At 38.9% G+C, this 26,461-nt stretch overlaps 1 protein-coding gene across 20 annotated transcripts in view; it reads right to left on the minus strand.

Annotated features, from left to right (window-relative positions):
- Nucleotides 1–26,461, minus strand: part of PEAK1 (pseudopodium enriched atypical kinase 1) — a 315,210-nt gene that overhangs the window by 263,948 nt on the left and 24,801 nt on the right. For 6 of the 20 annotated variants that reach the window (XM_070775339.1, XM_070775345.1, XM_070775348.1 and 3 more), the window contains exon 2: nucleotides 24,186–24,305. The exons of 12 other annotated variants lie outside the window; for them this stretch is intronic. The gene's annotated coding sequence lies outside the window, so the exon portion shown is untranslated. Of the gene's footprint in view, nucleotides 1–21,330; nucleotides 21,512–24,185; nucleotides 24,306–26,461 lie in introns of all 20 variants that reach the window. 2 more of the 20 variants (XM_070775346.1, XM_070775343.1) reach the window with 1 other exon arrangement.

Genomic DNA, 26,461 nt, shown 5'->3' on the forward strand with positions numbered 1-26,461 from the left:
CTCGCAGCAACTAGAGAAGTCCTCCAGCACAGCCAAAAATAAAATAAATATTTCAAAAGGCAGCTGTTTTGCATATCTCTCTTCCCCAAAAATGACCCTAAATAAATTGATATGTATAAAGTTACTATATACCTAACAAATGCACATAACACATGTCTGATGAACAGTGAATGGTTCCTCTAAATGAAGATGAAAAGTGAAAATGGGGAAGAAAAAGAAAACTAAGGGAAAAGAGCTGACTTGCCTCCCAAGTTTGTTCTCACGTAAACAGTTCAGTCGCTCAGTCGTGTCCAACTCTTTGCGACCCCATGGACTTCAGCACTCCAGGCTTCCCTGTCCATCACCAACTCCGAGAGCTAGCTCAAACTCATGTCCATCGAGTCAGTGATGCCCTCCAAACATCTCATCCTCTGTCATCCCCTTCTCTTTCTGCCTTCAATCCTTCCCAGCATCGGGGTCTTTTTCAATGAGTCAGCTCTTTGCATCAGGTGGCCAAAGTACTGGAGCTTCAGCTTCAGCATCAGTTCTTCCAATGAATATTCAGGACTGATCTCCTTTAGGATAGACTGGTTTGATCTCCTTGCAGGTACATAAACAGTACCTGCTGGTAAAGTTCTTTATTAAAAAACAAACACCTCAAAATATAACTTCCCTGAGAGAAGTCTCCTCATACTGTGCCCTAAGAAGTATCACCTGTCTCCTTACATCCAAATGCCACTTTCCCTTATCCTGAACAGAGGGATTTTCAATCCTTCTACATTCCAGAGCATACTCTTCAGGATCAACTTTTCTGTTTCTACTGGTTTTGTGAATTGAATATACTGTTTAATCAGCAAAATGAAAAATGTTAAGAGTTGTTTTGATATAGAAGAACCCTGGTGAAACAAGGATACCTTATAATACAATGCAATTTGAATTTTCTGAAAAGCATAGGGATCCTTCACAGGGATGAAGCCATCTGAAAAGTATTTTTCAAAAATCTGTTACACAAGTTACTTTCCTATCTTTTCATTTTAAAGAAATCACACCTTTAACAAAAACTGTATGATTTACTACTCTTTCATCTTGTTTGTGAATACCTAGAATAATCTCCCACATCTTATTTATCACCTGCTGATTCAAAAATCATCTTAGAGCCCAATTTCTTTACTTAACCTAATAAAACTTGCTGAGCTTGCACACAGAAAGACTGCATGTGGTATATTTTTCCTAGCACACCAATGCCTATAGTTGGACACGCTGAGACCAAGGGTGACCTCCTCTCCCCACTACACCAGACAGCCAGCCTATAACTTGAATATGCTACTATTTTACATATGAGTTTGAGAAGAAAATTTGCTTACCTGTCTTATTTCCTAAAACTATAAACTTCTAAGGATTGTACTGATTTCTTATAACAACACTATGCATATATCTCAGAAAAATCAAGCAAAAATTTGTAGATCCTATCACAGTTTCCAAAAGATCAGCCACATAACAGTTTTAAGCAGTGTCTCATTTCTTTAGCAAACTACAAAAGGTGACTTACCTTTCTTTGATCTGCACAGACAGTGCAAATTATAATCAAAGGCTAAATGAAATGGTTCTAAATGAAATTCTTGCTTCTTCCATAGAGTACAAAATCCAGGAATCTTGCTATTTCAAGCTATTATTTACCTTACAAACCACATTTAATTAGAGTTTAGTATATAGGGTTTAATTATAGTATGTTATTTGTTGCATTTTAAAGTTGTTAGAAAATAACAAAATCTTTCCTTCTGCTGACATTCTAAACTACATTTTTAACTCCACTGTGCATAAAAATTTGTAACAATAACCTTTTATGTCTTAGTGGGTTTTGGGTTGCTAATACCATTGCATACCTATTTGCTGAAATAAATCCTTTTAAAAATCACACTGCCAATTCTTCTTGGCCTTAGAAAAGAGACATGTCAAAAACTCAACTAGAAAGCAAATAAATCAAGAAACATTTGAAATGTTGTTAAACGATCCTGAAGACCAAATCTGGGTCAAACTACAAAAAGATCCTGGATCTCTGCTACCAAGGAGAATTCTGTTAATTCATTTACATACCAGTCATAGAAAAGAGGTCATCAACATGTCCTTAGCCAAGCAAAACATATTTGCTGAGATGGTCTGTGTGCAACTCGAAGGATTTTGCTTTCCCCCCTTCATCTTTCCTTGATCTTCAAGAAACAACAGTAGGCCAGCTGAGACTGTCTTTTCTTGATCTGTTTCTAAAGGGATATAACTGCTTAACCAGGCCTTTCCCAAAAGTACTGCAGCCCTCTCCTGTGGGTTACAAGTTATATTAGCAATGAATTAACTGTTCAGTTAGAAAACAGGAAAGAAGGAAAAGGCAGCCTGTAATACTGCTGAGAATCTGAAGTAATACACACATTTTCCCCAAAGAAATAAAAGTAGCTGAGTATCCATGTATTTCAAATGGAACCTCAAAGATCTAGGGGCATCCACAGTAAGGCCTTCCCACAAGTAGCAAAAATCTATCAATCCTTCTGACAGTTCCCGGAGTTAGCATTCTCCATGGTCACCAGCTGCTAAGTCGCTTCAGTCGTGTCCAACTCTGTGCGACCCCATAGACAGCAGCCCAATCCTGTCCCTGGGATTCTCCAGGCAAGAACACTGGAGTGGGTTGCCATTTCCTTCTCCAATGCATGAAAGTGAAAAGTTAAAGTGAAGTCGTTCAGTCGTGTCCGACTCTAGGGACCCCATGGACTGCAGCCTACCAGGCTCCTCCATCCATGGGATTTTCTAGGCAAAAGTACTGGAGTGAGGTGCCATTGCCTTCTCCAGACACACCAGTAGGGACCTCTAAGAGGGTTGGTTTGGTCTAGAACCTTCATAAAAGATTTAATTGGCTTTGAAACAGGGTATTAGAAACTCTTAGAAAAGGGAAAGGTTTCCATTTACCTCAGCCCACACCCAGGAGACATCAAAACAGTATGTTGGTCACAACAACGGGTCCTGTTTTAACCAACCATATGCAGATCTGTGCAAAATGCTAGTTTTCAATCCTCAGAACTACCACCCATCTAAAAACAAAACAAACAAACAAAAAACCACCACCAGACTTTTCTTCCTCTACAATGACTCAATGAATTTCTTTGAGTGTGTATTTTATTTATGAGTTTGCTTGTTTAGGCTGTGCTAGGTGGCACGTGGGATCTTCCATCTTTCTGCAGCATGCAGGGTATCTAGTTGCATCATGCAAACTCTTAATTGTAGCACGTAGGATCTAGTTCCCTGACCAGGGATTGAACCCAGGCCCCCTACATTGGGAGGATGGAGTCTTAGCCACTGTACCACCAGGGAAACCCCTCAGTGAATTTCTTTATTCTATTTCCTTGCCTGGCAAGTGAATAAACTCAGCTTTTATTTTGTTTGGTTTTGTTTTTTAGCCCCAGTGGCCTTTGCTTTATTTTTTGACACCCTGATTTTTCAAGGGTAGGCCTTCCCTTTCCTCCAGCAAACACAAATCAGAACTGGCCTTGGAGTTAGTGCTGGTCAATGGCAGGGTCTGCCCTAGCCATCAGAAATACAGGCTGGGAAGCTCATCAACCATCTGACTGATGGTTGCATCATGCCACTGGTGTACCTGAATTCTGCCAGTCAGTTAGAATTACCACTTCAGCAACACAGTAATCCTGTGAGTACTAAGTGATAGTGCTGATAAGTAAGAGTTTAGGAGTTAGGACATAATTCATTTTTAAAGACAAATTTTCTTTATATCCTTGTTCTGTTTGTCATGTGTTGATAACACAGTATGGATGTCAAAGAGATAAGAGAAAACTATTTTCTTTATAATTTTATGCATTTGGCTGTGCTGGGTCTTTGCTACTACACAGGTTTTTCTCTAGTTACGGCAAGTGGGGGCTCCTCTCTAGTTGCAGTGCTAGAGCTTCTCACTGCAGTGGCTTCCTTGCTGTGAAGCATGGACTCTAGGGTGTGCAGCCTTCAGTATTTGCAGCTCCCAGGCTTGAGAGCAGAGGCTCAGTAATTGTGGCGCATGGGCTAAGCTGTCTAGTGGCATGTGGTATCTTTCTGGACTAGGAATTAAATTCAAGTCTCCCACATTGGCACGCAGATTCTTTATCACTGAGTCACCAGGGATGCCCCTCAACTATTATTAAGTAACAGTTCTTTTTCTGTCAAAGACAGGCATTCCCCCTACTATTACAAAAGGCAAATGGATAGGGGTATTGCCGGAAACCTTGGGACACCATGTTCACCAACCTAAGACTATCTACCTCCAAACACACAAAACTTCTTTGAGGGTCTTCTGTATTAGGTAATTTTAGATTTAAGGACATTTGTCAAATAAAAAAGTTTTATTTAAACAATACAAATTAAAAATATGATTTGTTTTATTAGGTCAGAATCCATTCCTCAGCACATCCCAAGCTTTCCTCTCCCCATTCACAGAGACAATTACAGAGATTCTATGGAACTCAAACAGACCAAAAACAAAGTTATGTAGATTTTTAAATTATGGGAATAATATGATGAAAAATCATGTTTTAAGGAGACTAAGGGAAGGAGAGGATAAGTTGGGAGATTCAGAATGACATATACTTACTACTATATATAAAATAGATAATTAATAAGGACCTACTGTATAGCACAGGGAATGCTATTGAATATTCTGTAATGACCTATATGAGGAAAGAATCTAAAGAGTGGATATATGTATATGTATTAATATAACTGATTCACTTTGCTATATACCTGAAACTAATATAACACTGTAAATCAACTATACTCCGATCAAAGTTTTTTAAAAATGAAGATTAATAACACAGCAACAATCTGGGGCTGCAGTTGGGAGATAATGGGAACAAGCAGACCAACTCAACATGAGATGATAACTGGTCCGCAAAGAATGAGACAATGGTTGATAGAACAGTAAAGAAGAACTGAACCTGATATTACCAAAAACTTCATCTTTCTCTTACACATTTAGTTCATCCTGGGAATAAGGCAGATGCAAGTTATTACTTTCTTCATTTGTCTGATAGAAAAAGGGGAACTTTAAGACTTCACTTGTGAGGTACTAAGATCTTCATTTTCTAATAAGGTCACAGAATGCCTGAAATTCAACCACCAGGAAATCATCCTTTCCAATTACAATGTCCTACGGCTCTGGTATTTTCTGCCAAAATGCCCTAGATGGAATAACTTCAGAATCACTCATTTAGCCATTATTGATGGCAATTAGCTTGTTTGCCTGCTTTCTTCATAAGCACCCACCTCTATCCCCACCCCTACCTACATAAAAAGAATCAGGGCAAAAACAAGGGTCCAAGAATCTAATTTTAACTGACCTGGATGTGAGACCAAAAGAGATTAAATGCTTTGCCAAAATTAGTACTGAAACCAGAATCGGAGCCAAGAATTTTAAACTTCTAGTCTCAGAGCTATAAGATAACCTTCATATTTTCTCTGCCCTTGGATACAATAAAAAATTTAACAAAAATTTTTTTAACTTCCTACACAGTCATGAAATTAAAAGACGCTTACTCCTTGGAAGCAAAGTTATGACCAAACTAGACAGCATATTCAAAAGCAGAGACATTACTTTGCCAACAAAGGTCCGTCTAGTCAAGGCTATGGTTTTTCCTGTGGTCATGTATGGATGTGAGAGTTGGACTGTGAAGAAAGCTGAGCACCGAAGAATTGATGCTTTTAAACTGTGGTGTTAGAGAAGACTCTTGAGAGTCCCTTGGACTGCAAGGAGATCCAACCAGTCCATTCTGAAGGAGATCAGCCCTGGGATTTCTTTGGAAGGAATGATGCTAAAGCTGCAACTCCAATACTTTGGCCACCTCATGCGAAGAGCTGACTCATTGGAAAAGACTCTGATGCTAGGAGGGATTGGGGCAGGAGGAGAAGGGGACGACAGAGGATGAGATGGCTGGATGGCATCACTGACTCGATGGACGTGAGTCTGAGTGAACTCCGGGAGTTGGTGATGGACAGGGAGGCTTGGCGTGCTGTGATTCATGGAGTCGCAATGAGTCGGACACGACTGAGTGACTGAACTGAACTGAACTGAATGTAATAACAACAGAAATAACAAACAGAGTTTTCAAACTAGACTCCACCTTCCTTTGTTGTTGTTGTTTTAACACATTAGTGGGTAAGAGTGGTAATACACACAGCTAATAAATCAAAAAAGATATTAATCTAAGCTTCCTTCAAGGACTCCTTGCCACAGTCAAGGCAAAGTTCTGATACTATTGCCTAGGAAATGAGGCCCTTAATATTTGAAGCCCAACAATCTTTTTCAACCTCATCCTTTACCACACTACTTTCCACTTCCTCGTTTACCACCATACCTGATGAATGAATACAGATTCCCAGTGTTCAACTATTCTCATATCTCCATCAGTTCAGTTCAGTTCAGTCGCTCAGTCATGTGACTCTTTGCGACCCCATGGATGGACTGCAGCATGTCAGGCTTCCCAGACCATCACCAACTCCCAGAGCTTGCTCAAACTCATGTCCATTGAATCGGTGATGTCATCCAACCATTTCACCCTCTGTTATCCCCTTCTCCTACCTTCAATCAGGGTCTTTTCTAATGAGTCAGCTCTTCCTATCAGGTGGCCAAAGTACTGGAGCTTCAGCTTCAGCATCAGTCCTTCCAGTGAATATTCAGGACTGATTTCCTTTAGGATGGACTGGTTGGATCTTCTTGAAGTCCAAGGGACTCTCAAGAGTCTTCTCCAACACCACAATTCAAAAGCATCAATTCTTTGGCACTCAGCTTTCTTCATGGTCCAACTCTCACATCCATACGTGACTGCTGGGAAAACCATAGCTTTGACTAGACGGACTTTTGTCAGCAAAGTAATGTCTTTTTAATATGCTGTCTAGGGTTGTATAGCTTTTCTTCCAAGGAGCAGGTGTCTTTTAATTTCATAGCAGCAATCATTATCTGCAGTGATTTTGGAGCCCAAGAAAATAAAGTCTCTCACTGTTTCCACTGTTTCCCCATCTATTCGCCATGAAGTGATGGAACCAGATGCCATGATATTAGTTTTTTGAATGTTGAGTTTTAAGCCAGCTTTTTCACTCTGCTCTTTCACCTTCATCAAGAAGCTCTTTAGTTCCTCTTTGCTTTCTGCCATAAGGGTAGTGACATCTGCATATCTGAAGTTACTGATATTTCTCCCAGCAATCTTGATTCCAGCTTATGCTTCATCCAGCCCGGCATTTCACATGATATAAGTTAAATAGGCAGGGTGACAATATACAGCCTTGACATACTCTTTTCCCGATTTGGAACCAGCCCATTATTTCCTGCCCAGTTCCAACTGTTGCTTCTTGACCTGCATATAGATTTCTCAGGAGGCAGGCAAGGTGATCTGGTATTCTCATCTCTTTAAGAATCTTCCAGTTTGTTGTGATCCACACAGTCAAAGGCTTTCACATAGTCAACGAAGCAGAAGTAGGTGTTTTTCTGGAATTCTCTTGCTTTTTCGATAATCTAACAGATATTGGCAATTTGATCTCTGGTTCCTCTGCCTTTTCTAAATCCAGCTTCAACATCTGGAAATTCTCACTTCACATACCATTGAAGCCTAGTTTGGAGAATTTTGAGGATTACTTTGCTAGTGTGTGAGATGGATGCAATTTTGAGGTACTGCAATCTTGTGGTAGTTTGAACATTCTTTGGCATTGTCTTTCTTTGGGATTGGAATAAAACTGACCTTTTCCAGTCCTGTGGCCACTGTTGAGTTTTCCAAATTTCCTGGCATATTGAGTGCAGCACTGTCACAGCATCATCTTTTAGGATTTGAAATAGTTCAGCTGGAATTCCATCACCTCCACTAGCTTTGTTTGTAGTGATGCTTCCTAAGGCTCTAGGTGAGTGAAAACACCATCGTGGTTATCTGGGTCAGTAATTTATACTATTTTGTATAAATTTATACAATTTATACAAATTTTGTATAAATTTATACTATTTTGTATAAATCTTCTGTGTCTTCTTGCCACTTCTTCTTAGTATCTTCTGCTTCTGTTAGGTCCATACCATTTCTGTTCTTAATTGTGCCCATCTTTGCATGAGATGTTCCCTTGGTATCTCTAATTTTCTTGAAGAGATCTCTAGTCTTTCCCATTCTATTGTTTTCCTCTATTTCTTTGCACTGATCACTTAGGAAGGCTTTCTTATCTCTCCTTGCTATTCTTTGGAATTCTGCATTCAAATGGATATATCTTTCCTTTTCTCCCTTGCCTTTTGCTTCTCTTTTTTTCTCAGCTATTTGTTTTTTTTTAATTTTATTTTATTTTTAAAACTTTACATAATTGTATTAGTTTTGCTAAATATCAAAATGAATCCACTGCAGGTATACATGTGTTCCCCATCCTGAACCCTCCTCCCTCCTCCCTCCCCATACCATCCCTCTGGGTCGTCCCAGTGCACTAGCCCCAAGCATCCAGTATCGTGCATCGAACCTGGACTGGCAACTCATTTCTTACATGATATTTTACATGTTTCAATGTCATTCTCCCAAATCTTCCCACCCTCTCCCTCTCCCACAGAGTCCATAAGACTGTTCTATACATCAGTATCTCTTTTGCTGTCTCGTACACCGGATTATTGTTACCATCTTTCTAAATTCCATATATATGCATTAGTATACTGTATTGATGTTTTTCCTTCTGGCTTACTTCACTCTGTATAATAGGCTCCAGTGTCATCCACCTCATTAGAACTGATTCAAATGTATTCTTTTTAATGGCTGAGTAATACTCCATTGTGTATATGTACCACAGCTTTCTTATCCATTCATCTGCTGATGGACATCTACGTTGCTTCCATGTCCTGGCTATTATAAACAGTGCTGCGATGAACATTGGGGTACACGTGCCTCCTCAGACAACCATTTTGCCTTTTTGCATTTTTTTCCTTGGGGATGATTTTAATCACTGCCTCCTGTACAATGTTATGAACCTCTGCCCATAGTTCTTCAGGCACTCTATCAGATATAATCCTTTGAATCTATTTGTCACTTCCACTATATAATCATAAGGGATTTGATTTAGGTCATACCTGCATGGTCTAGTGGTTTTCCTTACTTTCTTCAATTTAAGTCTGAATTTGGCAATAAGGAATTCATGATCTGAGCCACAGTCAGCTCCCAGTCTTGTTTTTGCTGACTGTATAGAGCTTCTCCATCTTCGGCTCCAAAGAATATAATCAATCTGATTTCGGTATTGACCATCTGGTGATGTCCATGTGTAGAGTCATCTCTTGTGTTGTTGGAAGAGGGTGTTTGCTATGACCAGTGAATTCTCTTGGCAAAACTCTGTTAGCCTTTGCCCTGCTTCGTTTTGTAGGTCATGCCTACACACCTGAGGGCATTCTATTTTTCTTCATAGAACACTTTTTCCCTGCCAGGGTGGCTACATTGAGCTCATGTTCTCTCTTAGAAATAATTTCTTGACATCCCTCCTTTTGGACCCCGAAACACATTCCTCCCCTAACCCACACCAAGTCTAAATTAGGCTTGCTCCTTTATGCACATCTCTACGAAACTTCTTAAAAGGTATTTCAATTCTCAAACTAGTGAATTAGTTTAGCATATTATATTAATAGGTATTAAAATAATTATTAATTCCCAGTTTTGTGTTCTTTCTGCAGAACAGGATTCAATCCACTCCATTAAGATGTACAGCTGAAGTTTTTTCCCCTTCTTGTATTTTGGTTTGTTATCTAAGAATCTTCAGTATATTTCCTATTAACCTGACAGGTTTAAACACATGTAGAATGTGGTAATTAGATTCTTAAAAGAGAATCCAACTGAAATTAAATACACATGGAAGCTTTCCCATATAAGGCTTGATGGGTCAATCTGACCAAAAACTGAACCTTTTATGAATATTCATAATTCTGCTATAAAAAGAACTTCACTAAAAATACTCTTTGTATCTATTTGGAAAATGCATTCCTACAATAGCTTCTGAATGATCAAAAAGTTGAAGTATGAAACCAGTTTGTATCATTATTTTAAATAGAGAGTGACACCCACACTGCAGTAGGAAATATCTGCCTTTGGAATAAATGCGAGTTAAAACTCGCATCATCCAATTCCATGTTTCTTTGATGCTTTCAGAAAGGATAACTGCTAAAAGATACATCAAAATCCGATAACTATGCTCTTCAGAACCCTGTTCAAAACTTTCCTACTAGGGATTCAGACTAGGGCTGCATGGCATTCCAAAGTCAACAGTGTAAAACAGAAGCTTCAAACAAAACACCATCCAAAACTACACCCAGCTATAGGTTGACACAGGTGACACACCCCAAGTCTATTGCAACCCCGTATTCAAAATAGTTTTTATAATAATGCTAAGTGGAGGGCTTTTACCAAATCAACGGTTCTAATAAAAGCACAAAATGTGATCTAAGATAAAATACTCATTCGAGTGTCATTTTTCTTTTCAGAATGACTTTGGCCAATCTATTTAACCTATTCTGTCCGCTTGTAAGAATGCTCAGTCACAAAGTTATGTCCAACTCTTGTGAACCCATGGACTGCAGCCTGCCGGGTTCCTCTGTCCATGGGATTTTCTAGGAAGGAACATAGGAGTGGGTTGCCATTTCCTCCTCCAGGGGATCTTTCTGACTCAGGGATTGAACCTGTCTCCTGCATCTCCTGCACTGGCAGGCAGATTCTTTACCACTGAGCCACCTGGGAAGCCCATATGCTATCTACTTATTAAGGTCTAAATGTAGCCATTGTAAAATTACTATTATAAAACGTTTTCTAAGCCATTTGGTACACCTTAAGTCCATTACTCTTGTTCTAAAACAGAATTACTACTCACTGAAGGGGACATACTTAGAATTAAACATTGTAAAATACAGATCAAAAATAAAAATATTAGTCAACTTGAATCAGAAGGTTAAATTCTAACAAAATGATAAAGATATGTCAGTGAACTCATTCTAATTGTAATAACATGGGATTTCCTTTATTTACCTCAGGGGGATATGGAATGTAGCAAATAAATTAGGAACTCTAAAGATCAAAGTAAAAGAAAATACAACCTAACTAGACTTGAAATTGCATTCTGAAGAAAAAAAAAAAAACCCAAGCTCATAAAGTATTATATTTTTGCCCTCTCCTTCACTATTCCCTGCTGCCAGCTGCCTGTTTTAGAAGTTCTCGTGCAGAGAAAATAGCAACAATGCCATTTTCCTTCCAAATGCAATCAGGTTTTGGCAAACTTAAGTCAGTATGTCAGTTAAAAATAGAAATTCAACCCAAAATGTGTTTGGCAAATATCTACTTAAGTATTGAGTAGTTCTCCTCTCTTGAATGGTATTGAATTTTCCATTTATCATTTTTAAATAAAACTAAAAATCTGCACATGTAGCTGAAAAAGTAATAGCTTCCAAATTAATAATATATTATGCAAGACTCTTTTATAAGCATTTACTGAGAACAAAATTATGCCATTTTGGAAAGAGAATTCCTGTGAGACTGGTCCTTAGTAGCTATGATATTTCAAAACACTGCTTTTATTTCTATATAAACACTATTGTGACTCCTTTATAAGTTGGCAGCCAACTTTGCCAAAAGCTTAAACAAACTGTTTTCATCAAATAAGTGTCTTCATTGGACCCTCCACCAGATCTATTCAGAGTATTAAAACAGGACTACATAAATAAAGTTTTATTGAAAGTTATGTGTTGCCATGGCTACTTATGATCTAGAGTTGAACAGAGACATGAATTGTGACAGAGATCATATGGCCCACAAAACCTAAAATTTTTACTTTCTAGCCTTTTGCAGAAAAAAACAAAATTACCTCTACCAGAAACTTTTTCAAAATAAACTGAATAAAATTCTCTCACCATTATCTCTGCAATTTACTTGTCAAGAAGACGAAAGCAACACTGTACTTGTAGGATGTCTTAGATGCAACTGACTCTTTAATATTTATACTATGTGGAAACTCATTTGTATAAGATACTGTTCTGAAATACTGAACCAAAGCAGAGTTGACTCAGCAACTCAGATGAATCTAAAATCTTCTCAGACTCAAAAGGCAAAACACAAAACGTCTACACCCAGCACCACCCTAATTACTATTACTCAGCAGTAAGTATGGTATTTGTTCTAGGAAATTAATAATGACAGAAGCCAATTTGTGAGCCATTGTTTCTGCTAAAGGATTTTCAAGGGGGAAAAATGGCTATATGTAGTTAAAACAAACACACTTTAAAGTTTTGCAAACAGAATAACTGGTGTTAAATTTTCAATGATACTGTCTTACTGTAAAGCCATTTTTAAGTTTTCAAGTGAAAAATCCAAGAGCTAAACCCCAGATTAAAATGTCAGACACTTAGATATTCAATAAATATCTGGTGAATAAAGAGAAAGTTATGTGAAGCTCAGGCTGTTGCCTTCACTGCCATTATTTTTCTATGTTTCAATTTTCACTCTCCTCAGTTAAGGATCCAGACCCAGCAAAGAAAGTGAAGTCGCTCAGTCGTGTCTGACTCTTTGAGACCCCATGGACTATAGCCTACCAGGCTCCTCCATCCACGGGATTCTCCAGGCAAGAATACTGGAGTGGGTTGCCATTCTAATCCAGCCCTGACACTCCCCAAGATCACTGTCATAGGAAGACTATCTGGGACTGGGTACTGGTACTGCCTCAGTCTGCAGAGCAGATGGACCAAAAAAAAACACCAAAAAACCCAAATCACATTGTATGAAAACTATTCACAGAAAACCCTGAGGCCTAAAAAACACATCATTTTTTCCTAGTGATAGAAGAGGCATTCAGATGCTATCTGGGCCTCTGGTTTCACCAAACTGCCTTCTGAAGTCAAAGTCCAGTGAGTAATAAACGGCATTTAGAATTTTCAAAAGACTGGGCGTAGTGGAGTATATATAAATAAGGAAGGAGGCTAGGTTTTGGAATGAGTCAGAAAGACCCACTAGTTTCATGACTAGCAACTATTTCCTATATGATGCAAGCTACTTAACCTCTCTGAGCCAGCCTCCATCTCTGCATGAGGATAAATATGATGCTACTTTCATGGGATTATGATGATGATTAAAGGAGATATCATAGGAGGGCTTAACCTCTGGAATGTAACAAATAATATACAATAGCAGCTAAACATATATAGGACCATAGGTCAGGCATATATTCCTCATAAAACCCATTAGGTAGGTAACTATCATTAAACTTGCTCAAGGTCACAAAATGAGCAAGAGCCAGAGCCAGAGCCAGATGTCAGGCCAGGAAGTATGGCTCCAGCATCCATGCTCTTAACTACCTCATTATATTGCAGTTATTATTAGAACGAGCATCCCAGATATTCTAAAGGATGGTTCTATGTAAAACAAAGTGTTTGAAGCCCTTCTATATCAACATTTGAATTATAATAGATTTTTAGTTTGGGAACAATCCTGCTCTGTTGCTAAAATGCTGTTGGTAACACAAAGCTAATACTATGGTCCACAGCTCAGTTTCAGTATCTGTGTAGGTCACATAACTTCAGTCAGAGGGGGAAAAAGTTCCAAAACCCCAGAACATTTAGGCTGGCTTTGAGATAACAGAAAAGGCAAAAATCAAACACCTCCTCTCTAAGAAATTACCTCAAAACAAGAAATTACCTCAAAAGGGATTTGAATGGCACCACAAAAATTAAAGATTCAGCACTAGAAGGGTCCTCGGTTTAATTCTTATACTACAAAGTGGAAACCAAAGCCAAGAGAGAAGCGTAGCTTTCCTCATGTCTATAGTTAGTCATTTTTCATGTCGGACCATCTGCAGGACTACTTTTCCACTATACCGCTTTGATTCCTACTGAACTCAGTGCCTAGTTAATGCAATACCTAATGTATAGTTTGTTGCACAATATAGATACTGGAAGTCAGTGGTGAGGAAAGAGTCTTTTACCAACAATGTTTAAAGAATCCTACCTGAACAAGACATAGTCAACTTGTTGACTCTGAACAAACTGCAGACATGTTGCCGCTGCCTCTGCTAAGTCACTTCAGTCATGTCTGACTCCGTGCGACCCCATAGACGGCAGCCCACCAGGCTCCCCCGTCCCTGGGATTCTCCAAGCAAGAACACTGTAGTGGGTTGCCATTTCCTTCTCCAATGCGTGAAAGTGAAAAGTGAAGTGGCTCAGTCATGTCTGACTCTTTGAGACCCCATGGACTGTAGCCTATGAGGCTCCTCCATCCATGGGATTTTCCAGGTAAGAGTACTGACATATAAATTAGTAAACATTCCTGCTGCTGCTGCTGCTAAGTCGCTTCAGTCATGTCCAACTCTGTGCGATCCCATAGACGGCAGCCCACCAGGCTCCCTCGTCCCTGGGATTCTCCAGGCAAGAACACTGGAGTGGGTTGCCATTTCCTTATCCAATGCATGAAAGTGAAAAGTGATAGTGAAGTCGCTCAGTCGTGTCTGACTCTTAGCCACCCCATGGACCGCAGCCTACCAGGCTCCTCCACCCATGGGATTTTCCAGGCAAGAGTACTGGAGTGGGTTGCCACTGCCTTCTCCAGTAAACATTCCTAATGTACTTCTAAATTGCTGCTATGTTCTCAACATAAGCTAAGCCGCCATCAAAAATTATCTTCTTCTTTTTAGTATTTCCAACAAGAAGACTGCCATTAAGTCCTGATAATATTCTTCGTAATCTATTCTACAAAGACATTGACCCCTTAAATTAATCAGATCAGATCAGATCAGTCGCTCAGTCATGTCCGACTCTTTGCGACCCCGTGAATCGCAGCACGCCAGGCCTCCCTGTCCATCACCAACTCCCAGAGTTCACTCAGACTCATGTCCATCGAGTCAGTGATGCCATCCAGCCATCTCATCCTCTCTCGTCCCCTTCTCCTCTTGCCCCCAATCCCTCCCAGCATCAGAGCCTTTTCCAATGAGGCAACTCTTCGCATGAGGTGGCCAAAGTACTGGAGTTGCAGCTTTAGCATTATTCCTTCCAAAGAAATCCCAGGGCTGATCTCCTTCAGAATGGACTGGTTATGTCTTCTCCAACACCACAGTTCAAAAGCATCAATTCTTCGGTGCTCAGCCTTCTTCACAGTCCAACTCTCACATCCATACATGACCACAGGAAAAACCAAAGCCTTGACTAGACGAACCTTTGTTGGCAAAGTAATGTCTCTGCTTTTGAATATGCTATCTAGGTTGGGCATAACTTTCCTTCCAAGGAGTAAGCGTCTTTTAATTTCATGGCTGCAGTCACCATCTGTAGTGATTTTGGAGCCCAGAAAAATGAAGTCTGACACTGTTTACACTGTTTCCCCATCTATTTCCCATGAAGTGATGGGACCGGATGCCATGATCTTAGTTCTCTGAATGTTGAGCTTTAAGCCAACTTTTTCACTCTCCACTTTCAGTTTCATCACGAGGCTTTTGAGTTCCTCTTCACTTTCGCCATAAGGGTGGTGTCATCTGCATATCTGAGGTTATTGATATTTCTCCCAGCAATCTTGATTCCAGCTTGTGTTTCTTCCAGTCCAGCATTTCTCATGATGTACTCTGCATATAAGTTAAATAAACAGGGTGACAATATACAGCCTTGACGTACCTTTTTTCTTGAAAACAAACACACATCAACACTTTTTTCAGTTTTTTAAATTAATTTTTATTGGAATATAGTCATTTTACAAAGTCATGTTAGTTTCTGCTATACAACAAAGTGAATTGGCCATACATACATATGTCCTCTCTTCCTTGGATTTCCTTCCCATTAGGTCACCACAACTCTAAGTAGAGTTCCCTGTGCTCCTCAGTAGGTTCTCACTAATTATCTATTTTACACATAGTATCAATAGTGTATATATGTCAATTCCAATCTCCTAATTCATCCCACTGGCCCTTCCCCCGCTTGACGTCTATATGTCTGTGTCTCTATTTCTACTTTGCAAATAATCTATGCCATTTTTCTAGATTCCATATCTATATGTGTTATTTTTTTTCTCTTTCTGACTTACTTCACACTGTATGACAGTCCCTACGTACATTAATGCTTTTAAAATAAAATGATCATATACTTTACCATCCTCTCAGATAACTGGATATTCATTGCCGAGGTGTAAATACACTTAGCTTGCTCCAAAAACAATTTTGTAAGGTAGAAATTCCCTCATGATAAGCTACACATACTTGTCTTCAAACATATCTTACCTTTGGTTTCATGCAAAACAGATGACTTCGTTGTTCAAATTCAAAACAATAACATAAAGGAAGTGATTTTATTACTGTTAGTAGCTGAAGTTTTCAACTCCTCTTATGCCACCTCTGACTAATGTCAATGCCTGTGGTCTCCTCCTCTAACAGAACTAAAACTTACAGTTCAAATAGGGAGCTAACTCTCCAGTGACATACTCTAGCAGCAAAACTTAAGATGAAACAACTAAGGCAAAGAAAGGACACTATCCAAAAAGATGTCTTTCAAAAATTACTTGGGGAGCCTTATGGGAATCCTTGAAAATCAGAAAACAATTAACTTCACTGGGAAAAAAGGAAAAATTCAACTAGTAGTGATTAAGAGAAAGGGACAATCTACACATTCCAAAGGAACAACTATGAGACTTGAGGCAAGATTCAAAGATGAGGATTGATGAATCAAAAGTGACCTCAGTATTCTGGTGCCAGAGCGGCTATGTAGACAAGCACTTCTCTGACAAACCCAGAAGCCAGAAAATAGCTTGTTGATGGGAAAGGGGGAGATAAGGCCAGTTTATCCCCCGGAAGTGAATGTTAGCAAGTGGGTATATTTCATGCATCTTAAGTATATGCAGCTGGAGAGAAGTAAATTGAAGTTGCACAATTTGAGCCTCTTGCTGGGGTTTAACACAGGAAAATGTTAAATGAGTAAGGTGGGCCTTCTGAGTAAAAGCTAAAGCCTCAGAGTGACAGATATGACATACTAACATACAGCTAATGAAATTCACTTCTGAACCCTTAAGTGTATCACAAATACCTCTTCATATAGTTGCAGTAATCAGTGCTTACCTCCTTGCCCCCTATTTAAAACAAATTCCAAATAAAAGACAGAAACTTCACATTGGGATCTCATTTCTAGAAAGATATAATTTAGTACTATGGCAACAAACTCCAGAATGTTTATCTGAAATCTTCTCTCCCTGAATCAAAGAATGTTTGCAATTTGCCTTCTCGGAACCATATCTACATTAAACCCCCACTTAGCTCATATATCTTTATCTAGACACATCTTATATTGATCACTTTTCTCTTTTAGAAAAGATTTATTTTATTTATTATTTACTGATTTTTAGCTGCACTGGGTCTTTGTTGCTGCATGCGGGCTTTCTCTAGTTGTGGCAAACGGGGGCTACTCTCTAGTTGCGGAATGTGGGCGTCTCTTGTCGTGGAGTACAGACTCTAGGCACACAGGCTTCAGAAGCTGCAGCACGCAGGCTCAGCAGTTGCCGCTCACAGGCTCTACAGCGCTGGCTCAGTAATTGTGCTGCACTGGCTTAGTTGCTCCAGGGCATGTGGGATCTTCCTGGACCAGAGATCAAACACAAGTTCCCTGCATTGGCAGGTAGATTCTTAACCACCAGACCACTAGGCAAACCCTCGATTTTCTGTTAAATACACATAATATTTCTAGTTCCACATTCTCCTTTCCACTGATATTATTTTTACCCTCTGTTCTAGATCTATTTTGAAGTTTTAATTCTGAATCTCCAAGTTAAAAATGTGACACTATCAAAATAAAAAAATTCTCCATCGGACAAGATAACTGCCTTCTAAGTATTTCAATACGAAAAGTGCTTTAGTGATGCTTTCTGCTTCTTATCTTTGATAACTGATCCACAATATCAACTTAATATCAACACAATATCAACCTTCTTCACACCTTCTTTCTACCCATTTACTTTCTTTTACCTACTATTTTTATTTAGCCATACCATTTATAAGCTTCTATAGGAGAAATTTTGACCCTCATTTTTAAGATTCAAATTTCTACCTCTGGAGGAAAAAAAATAATTTGTGGACTGAATCAACTCTGCCTCACTAAATAGCTGTGCAATCTCAAGACAAACTGTTTAACCTTTTTGAGACACCATTTTCTTATTTGTAAATGGGAGATAATATCACTCATTACACAGGGATGTTTTTCAAATTAAAGAAAAAGAATTGTAGCAAATCTAGGATGATAAGTGGTAAACAACATTTAATAAACTGGTGCTTATACATAAAAAATGTGTTATTATCAAAGTAATTATCTCATAGGCCATTACAGAAATTTGCTACCAAAAGCACTGGATGTACTTCCTAATTCTGGCCTCAATTCAGGGACAAAATACAAATCACATTACTGCAATTTTAATGGAGAAGCCATCAAGTGGAGTGTGTAATGGAAATATGGGCTATGATATTTGGGCAGAAAGGAGCTCTGGAACATAGGACCAGGAAAGGCAACTCTCAGGGTTACCATATTCTAGAATCCCTGTATGTATCGATACACCCTTGAGGGCAGTACAATCTTGACTGTAAAAGCAAGGTTACAGTACATATCAACCAGAGAGCTGCTACATTTCATTTAGTCTCTCAATTTCAAGCAGAAATGATTGGTGCGAGTGTGCATTTCACTGCTGATTTGAAACATGGAACCAAAACCACAGTGATGATGTTGATAGATATTAATTTTGCAATTAATATTTGAGACTTACTCCATACCAGTATGCACACTATGTTAAGTGTTTTCTATTCATCATTAACTCTCACAACAATCCTATGAGGTTGGATACTTTTATCCTATTTGACAAACAAAACTAACCAAAAAACCCTGAAGCCTAGCAGAGCTGAAATTCAGACCCAGGTTAACAGTGAAAATTTCAAACATCCAGTAATATAAGTTATGTGCTGACAGTAAGATACCCAATATTTCAGCAGTCTGAGCTATTTGGGTATCTGTGTGGGAAGCAGAGCATCATATTCACTCAACTGTATAAGCAAAAGCACGAGGGAGGTAGAAAAGGGTTACATCCCAGAGTAGCAATTCTGGAACTTTCAAATATTAAAAATCATGACACTGTCAAATTGAGCATGGCCTACTGTGGGGATAATTAGAGCTCTCTAGATCAAAGGTTCTGTTTTCCACCTTACACATGCTGATGGACAAGGGCATCAGAAGCTGATGCTATGTGCCATCATTTGCTCAAGACACCACCCCCACACACCTCCACACACCTCCTGAATGAGATTCTCAGAACATCAGCTGCACCTCTGTGCCTTCTCACCCTTTTTAGGAAAGCACATCAGAATGAATATGAGTAAAATAGGTATGAATTTTTCTCGGCATCAGATAAGTAAATATTAAAGTTTATTGAACAGTGGTGCTATATACCAGGCTAAGTTCTAAGCCCTTTGCCTATATTAATCCTCAAATGACATTATGAATTAGGTACTATTTTATTCCCATTTTACAGATAAGGTAACTGAGACACAAAATAAGTAATTTGCTAAAGATTACACATAAGAGAAGGCAATGGCACCCCACTCCAATACTCTTGCCTGGAAAATCCCATGGGCGGAGGAGCCTGGTGGGCTGCATTCCATGGGGTCTCTTGGACACGACTGAGCATCTTCACTTTCACCTTTCACTTTCATGCATTGGAGAAGGAAATGGCAACCCACTCCAGTGTTCTTGCCTGGAGAATCCCAGGTGGGCTGAGGAGGAGCCTGGTGGGCTGCCGTCTATGGGGCTGCACAGAGTCGGACATGACTGAAGCCACTTAGCAGCAGCAGCAGCAGCAGCAGCACACAAGAGAAATGACAGTGCAAGATTCCAATAAGGAGGTCTGGCTCCAGATCCTTAGTTCTTAAACACAAAAATAAACTGCTTCTCAGTTTTGCTAGGACATGACCAAGTAGACAGGTACGCTGGGTAATTCCAGAAACGCTGAACAACCAAGTTGATGGCGCAATCGAAAAAATAACTTCTGCTTCTGTGGATACATCCAAAAAGCTGGCTCCCTAAAATCTTCCACCAGGAATTTAGTTTAATGTCACAGGGACCTTGGATTCCAAGTCCAAGGGCCCAGAAGAAAACTTCATTTAGAACCTCTCCCCTTATCCTTGGATAAGCTGAGCGATAGCAATTTTCTTAGTAGCCCAGCAAATGGCATTGGTTATGAGGCAGCCCAGCCCTATTATGCTATTGCTGGACCATAAGGAATGAACAAAGCTTCACAAAAAGAATAGGAACACAATCCCTTGCTCTGAAAAGCTCTATGCATTAAAGAGTCACTCAGTCTTCTGGGTAGGGTTGTTCACATACTATCCAGGCAGTATTCTAAGTGCTGGAATACACCTGTGAACAAGAGGTCTCACAATCATGGAGCTCATTTCCTAGTGTCACAGAAATATGGGTCTAAATGGACCTATAAAGGTCAACTCCAAATACAAGAGGAAAAGGTGCTGGCACCATCCTAAATTCTCAGTGGAAGAAAAAAAATGTGAGGAAAAGATGTAAGGGGGCACTATTTACTTTGAATAGCAGGAATGCTGGAATCTTTTCAACTACAACTTAAGAATACCAGGCCAAACTACTGCACTACTGCCAAAGCTGATGCCAACTTGAAATGAAAGCAATGTAGTTGGATGGCACTGTTTCTGCCTCAGGCTAGGAAAACAGTGCCCACCTACAAGTTCCTGAAGAGAGAAAAGGAAAGGACAAAGGCACAGAAGCTTGGGTTGTTTATCTCTTTTTAGAACCTGTTCCCAAAATAGAAAAAGGAAATCACTAGCAAAGAATCCTAAGTTCTGCCATATCTTAACAATGTTAGTAACAGTGTTCAAACTGATACAAGGAAAATTAAAATAGGAACTACTGGTGGGAGACACACCAAAAACTACTCATCATGACTGTTTATTTTGAACGGTTTGGCCAAAGTTTACCTAAGTAAAACTAACTTAGGTAATAAGTTAGATAATGCTAATCCACATGAAAAAACAGAAGCAATACTTATAAAAGAAAGTTAAGCATAGTAGGAGAGCAAAAATAACTCAAATTTCTGATAATTTACTAAAAAGCTTAAGTGCTCAGCATGATAGATGTGTTAATACCAATTCAATTCAAGGCCAATCTCTGCAGCCCTAACTGCCCGGTTATTTTCAACTCATGGCTCAAAGACTAACATGCTTCATATATGTGGCATTTATGCACTCATTCACTCATTCATACATCTTCGTGTTTTATCATGCTATGGAGGTGCTGGGGATCTAACACTAAACAGGAAAATACAGGGTTCCTACCTTCATGGATGGGCTTTCTGGTCACATTCATCAGTGAAGATGTGTATAGCTTAGATATAAGCTGCTTTTATCCATCCTGTCTCACTGCAGAAAAACTGTAATCTTTTTTGTTCTTCTCAACCCCATGTGGGAACTCAGTGACGCAAGTCTAACTCAGTTTCAATGACATTAAATCATGTACCTAAAACAGTATGACACAATCCAGGCATTTTTAAAAAGAAGTTGAAATAATCCATCTATGGATTAATCAATTTTTGCTTCCTCTCACAATTCTGATTTAAAAAAAAAAAACTTAATGTGTTCTGCATACATAGAAAACAAAAATAGAGAAATATAATGGTTTTCACCATTTGCAGATTAAAAGCTCTAAGCTTGTGCATAATGGGTCTATTCCAAGAGCACTATTTTTAATTTTTTTAAAATGTAATAAACTTAAACTACTACTCAGTGCTAAGGAATACTGTGTAGCAGTTAAAGAATAACTCAAAACTATATGTACTGACATGAAAAAGATATTCCTTATTGACCTAGAGGACAGAACACAGAACAATGTATGAGATATGTTAAAAATATAGAGACAAAATAAGACTGCACACACACACAGAATAGAAGATCTGGATATTAAACACTGCAGTGGTTACCTTAGGTGGCAAATAAAGAAAGGGAGAGACATGCAGGAGGAATTTGGCTCATTTTTCTATATATATTGCAGCATCACTTAATTTCTTCTGAGATATTCATCTATTGTTTAATTTTTAAAAATTTCTAAACTGTCTCTGCTGCTGCTGCTGCTGCTGCTGCTGCTGCTAAGTCGCTTCAGTCGTGTCCGACTCTATGCGACCCCATGGACTGCAGCCTACCAGGCTTCTCCGTCCATGGGGTTCTCCAGGCAAGAACACTGGAGTGGGTTGCCATTTCCTTCTCCGATGCATGAAAGCGGAAAGTGAAAGTGAAGTTGCTCAGTCGTGTCTGACTCTTAGCGACCCCATGGACTACAGCCTACCAGGCTCCTCCATCCATGGGATTTTCCAGGCAACAGTACTGGAGTGGGGTACCATTGCCTTCTCCCAAACTGTCTCTAAAACCAGATAAACATCCAATACTAGGTATTTTGTCCTTAATATTCCTACAGAAAGAAGCAATCTTATTTGAATAGTCAGAATAAATAACATAGCATTTTTAATATAATTTTTGTTTTGTGTTGGAATATAGTTGATTTTACAATGTTGTATTAGTTTCAGGTGTTCAGTAAAGCAATTTAGTTGTATATACACATATGTTTTATTCTTTTCCCATATAGGTTATTGCAGAATATTGAGTGGAGTTCCCTGTGCTATATAGTAGGTTCCTGTTGATTATTTTATACTCAGTAGTATGTATGTTAATCCTACCCTCCTAATTTATCCCTCCCCTCACTTTCCCTCTTTGGCAGCCATAAGGTTGTTTTCTTTGTCTGTGCATTTGTTTCTGTTTTGTAAATAAGTTCACTTGTATCGCCTTTGCTATGCTAAGTTACTTCAGATAAAGATGCAGTACATATATATGATGGAATATTACTCAGTCATAAAGAAGAATGAAATAATGCCATTTGCAGCAACATGGATAGACCTAGAGATTATCGTGCTAAGTGAAGTAACTTATACCTTGAGTTACTTCACTTAGCACGATAATCTCTAGGTCTATCCATGTTGCTGCAAATGGCATTATTTCATTCTTCTTTATGACTGAGTAATATTCCATTGTATATATGTACTGCATCTTTATCTATTCATCTGTTGACAGACATTTAGGTTGCTTCCATGTCTTGGCTATTGTAAAGAGCATTACAATGAACACTGGGGTGCATGTATCTTTTCAAAGTATGGTTTTCTACAGATATATACCCAGGAGTGGGACTGCAGGATCATGCGGTAGCTCTGTTTTTAGTTTTTTAAGGAACCTCCATACTGTTCTCTGTAGTGGCTGTACCAATTTACATTGCCACCAACAGTGTAGGAAGGTTCCCTTTTCTACACACACCCTCTCCAGCATTTATTGTTTGTTGACTTTTTAAAGATGACCATTCTGACTGGTGTGAAGTGATGCTTTATTGTAGGTTTGATTTGTATTTCTTTACAAATTAGCAATCTTGAACATCTTTTCATGTGCTTTTTGGCCATCTGCATGTCTTCTTAAGGAGAAATGTGAAATAACATTTAGACCCAACAAAATACTTACATTATATAATAAGTGGCAAGAACTTGGAAAAATTAAACTCTAAAAGGAGTAGATCAGAGAAAGAAATCCTATACTATTTTCAAAATATTTGACGTATTTAAAAATACCTTAGAATAGGTACTGGAACTAGGTTGTGCTTAGTCACTCAGTCTCATGTCTGACTCTTTGCGCCCCAATGGACTGTAGCCTGCCAGGCTCCTTTGTCCATGGGGATTCTCCAGGCAAGAATACTGGAGTGGGTTGCCATGCCCTCCTCCAGGGGATCTTCCCAACCTAGGGACTGAACACAAGTCTCCCCGCATTGCAGGCATATTCTTTACCATCAGAGCCACCAGGGAAGTCCATGAATACTGGAGTGGGTAGCCTATCCCTTCTCCAGGGGATTTTCCCAACCCAGGAATTGAACCGGGGTCTCATGCATTGCAGGTGGATTTTTCACCAGCTGAGGTACCAGGGAAGCCCAGAACTAGGTTAGACACTATAAAAACTGCTTTCATATATAACCTGTAATTCATTTATTATAAATGTGCTTTACAGATATCCTCAAACTGCAAACTACTGTCTCCAAAATAATCACCTTATAAAAATGAGCATCTCTTTTTTCTTCCCTAGAGAAAAGTCTTGCTATATATACATACCATTTCTTTTCCTCTGAACAGTTCAATCTGCTGTCAATTCAAGCAGGGGTTCAACTGTAGCGCTAAACCCTAAGAATATATTGTCTTCTTACTCTTTCAATATCTTCTCAGAAATGATATCTAAAGACCAGAAATGGAAATATCACCATGAGAGTCAATCTGCTCTAGTCATAAAATAACTGCTAAGGGTTTGAAAAGAACTAGTTCATGAAACTAAAATCATTTTCCTTTTCTGCTTCTTTAAAAACTCAATGCAAAAGTTGTAGCTAATGGCTCAACTACATTCCCAAATCAGCAAGGAACATATTTTTTTAATTTTTCATAGATTATTATTCATTTGAACTTCCATCAGCCAGACACTAGCATCAAAGAACCAAAACTTAATGCAGAGCATATTGTCAAATGCATGAGCTACAATTTGGTATATATTAAATATGCCAGTTTACTGTTATTGGGAAATTTTGCTGATCTAGATTGGAATTTTTAAGGGCCTAATTAAAAAAAAAAAAAAAAAAAACTATTCAGGACTAGATTACAACAAGCAGTCATGAAATGAACTTCTTATTTTAACCAATTATTATTAGTATTTTCTAAGCTAAGAATGAGCAGATGCAAGATACATAAGAAATGAAATCAAAGAAAAAGGACAAGATTTCAACTCTCTTTCCCATGTGCCAGAGCATGGTACCAAAGAGTAAAATTTAGAATGGAATAGAAATAAGCAGAGAATTTTGCATATCAGAATTGCTTTAAAAATGCACTTCTAGCCATTAGGGGGAAAAGATCAACAAGGGAAGAGAAGGAGCAAGTATCTCTTCCCTGCCTTGTACTGAAGCAAATCATTTCATTTAATCAACAGATCACTCATTTTTCATTTGGCCAAGTGGTCTACACTATCACTGCATATACCTCTTAATAACACTATGAGGTACCATTTCACGCCAGTCAGAATGGCTGCGATCCAAAAGTCTACAAGCAATAAATGCTGGAGAGGGTGTGCAGAAAAGGGAACCCTCTTACACTGTTGGTGGGAATGCAAACTAGTACAGCCACTATGGAGAACAGTGTGGAGATTCCTTAAAAAACTGGAAATAGAACTGCCTTATGATCCAGCAATCCCACTGCTGGGCATATACACTGAGGAAACCAGAAGGGAAAGAGACACGTGTACCCCAATGTTCATCGCAGCACTGTTTATAATAGCCAGGACATGGAAGCAATCTAGATGCCCATCAGCAGATGAATGGATAAGAAAGCTGTGGTACATATACACAATGAAGTATTATTCAGCCATTAAAAAGAATACATTTGAATCAGTTCTAATGAGATGGATGAAACTGGAACCTATTATACAGAGTGAAGTAAGCCAGAAAGAAAAACACCAATACAGTATACTAACGCATATATATGGAATTTAGAAAGATGGTAACAATAACCCTGTGTATGAGACAGCAAAAGGGACACTGAGAGTGTCTTATGGACTCTGTGGGAGAGGGAGAGGGTGGGGAGATTTGGGAGAATGGCATTGAAACATGTATAATATCATGTATGAAACGAGTCGCCAGTCCAGGTTCGATGCACGATACTGGATGCTTGGGGCTGGTACACTGGGACAACCCAGAGGGAGGGTATGGGGAGGGAGGAGGGAGGAGGGTTCAGGATGGGGAACACAGGTATACCTGTGGAGGATTCATTTCGATATTTGGCAAAACTAATACAATATTGTAAAGTTTAAAAATAAAATTTAAAAAAGAAAAAGGAGGGGAAAAAATCAAGTATGATTGGGTTATCTTTCTGTTCCAAATATTCAAAGATACTCAAAGGTTTGAGGTGAAGGTAGAAGTGGAGTATAATAAAAACAGAAAAGTGTGCCAACTACTTTCAGACAGTATCGTTTAGTTCAGTGTCCTCATACACTGCCAACATTCAATTTCTCCCTAAAGTTCCTCACTCACACCCAGGAAACAACAAGGCATATGTCACACTACACATGCTATCTCACATGCGGCTTGCTTACTTCATTCCTAACAGGAAAAAATGAATACATCCTAAGAATGAGAAATATCTCTAAAAATGGGGAAATGTACCCTAAAAATGGGAAATAGCCAAATTTTCAGTTGCTACAGATGACCGAGTAAGTGTGCAATTACAGAAAGTTTATATATTGCTACTTTGCTTCCAAAACAATTTTGGCATCCAATGAGCTTGCATTTGTCTCGATCAGGATGAGCTTTAAGACTGGGTACAGTAAAAAGTCATGTCCATCTCACAATAAC

This window comes from Bos indicus, chromosome 21 (assembly GCF_029378745.1).
Source record: "Bos indicus isolate NIAB-ARS_2022 breed Sahiwal x Tharparkar chromosome 21, NIAB-ARS_B.indTharparkar_mat_pri_1.0, whole genome shotgun sequence".
NCBI classification, from domain to species: Eukaryota; Metazoa; Chordata; class Mammalia; order Artiodactyla; family Bovidae; genus Bos; species Bos indicus.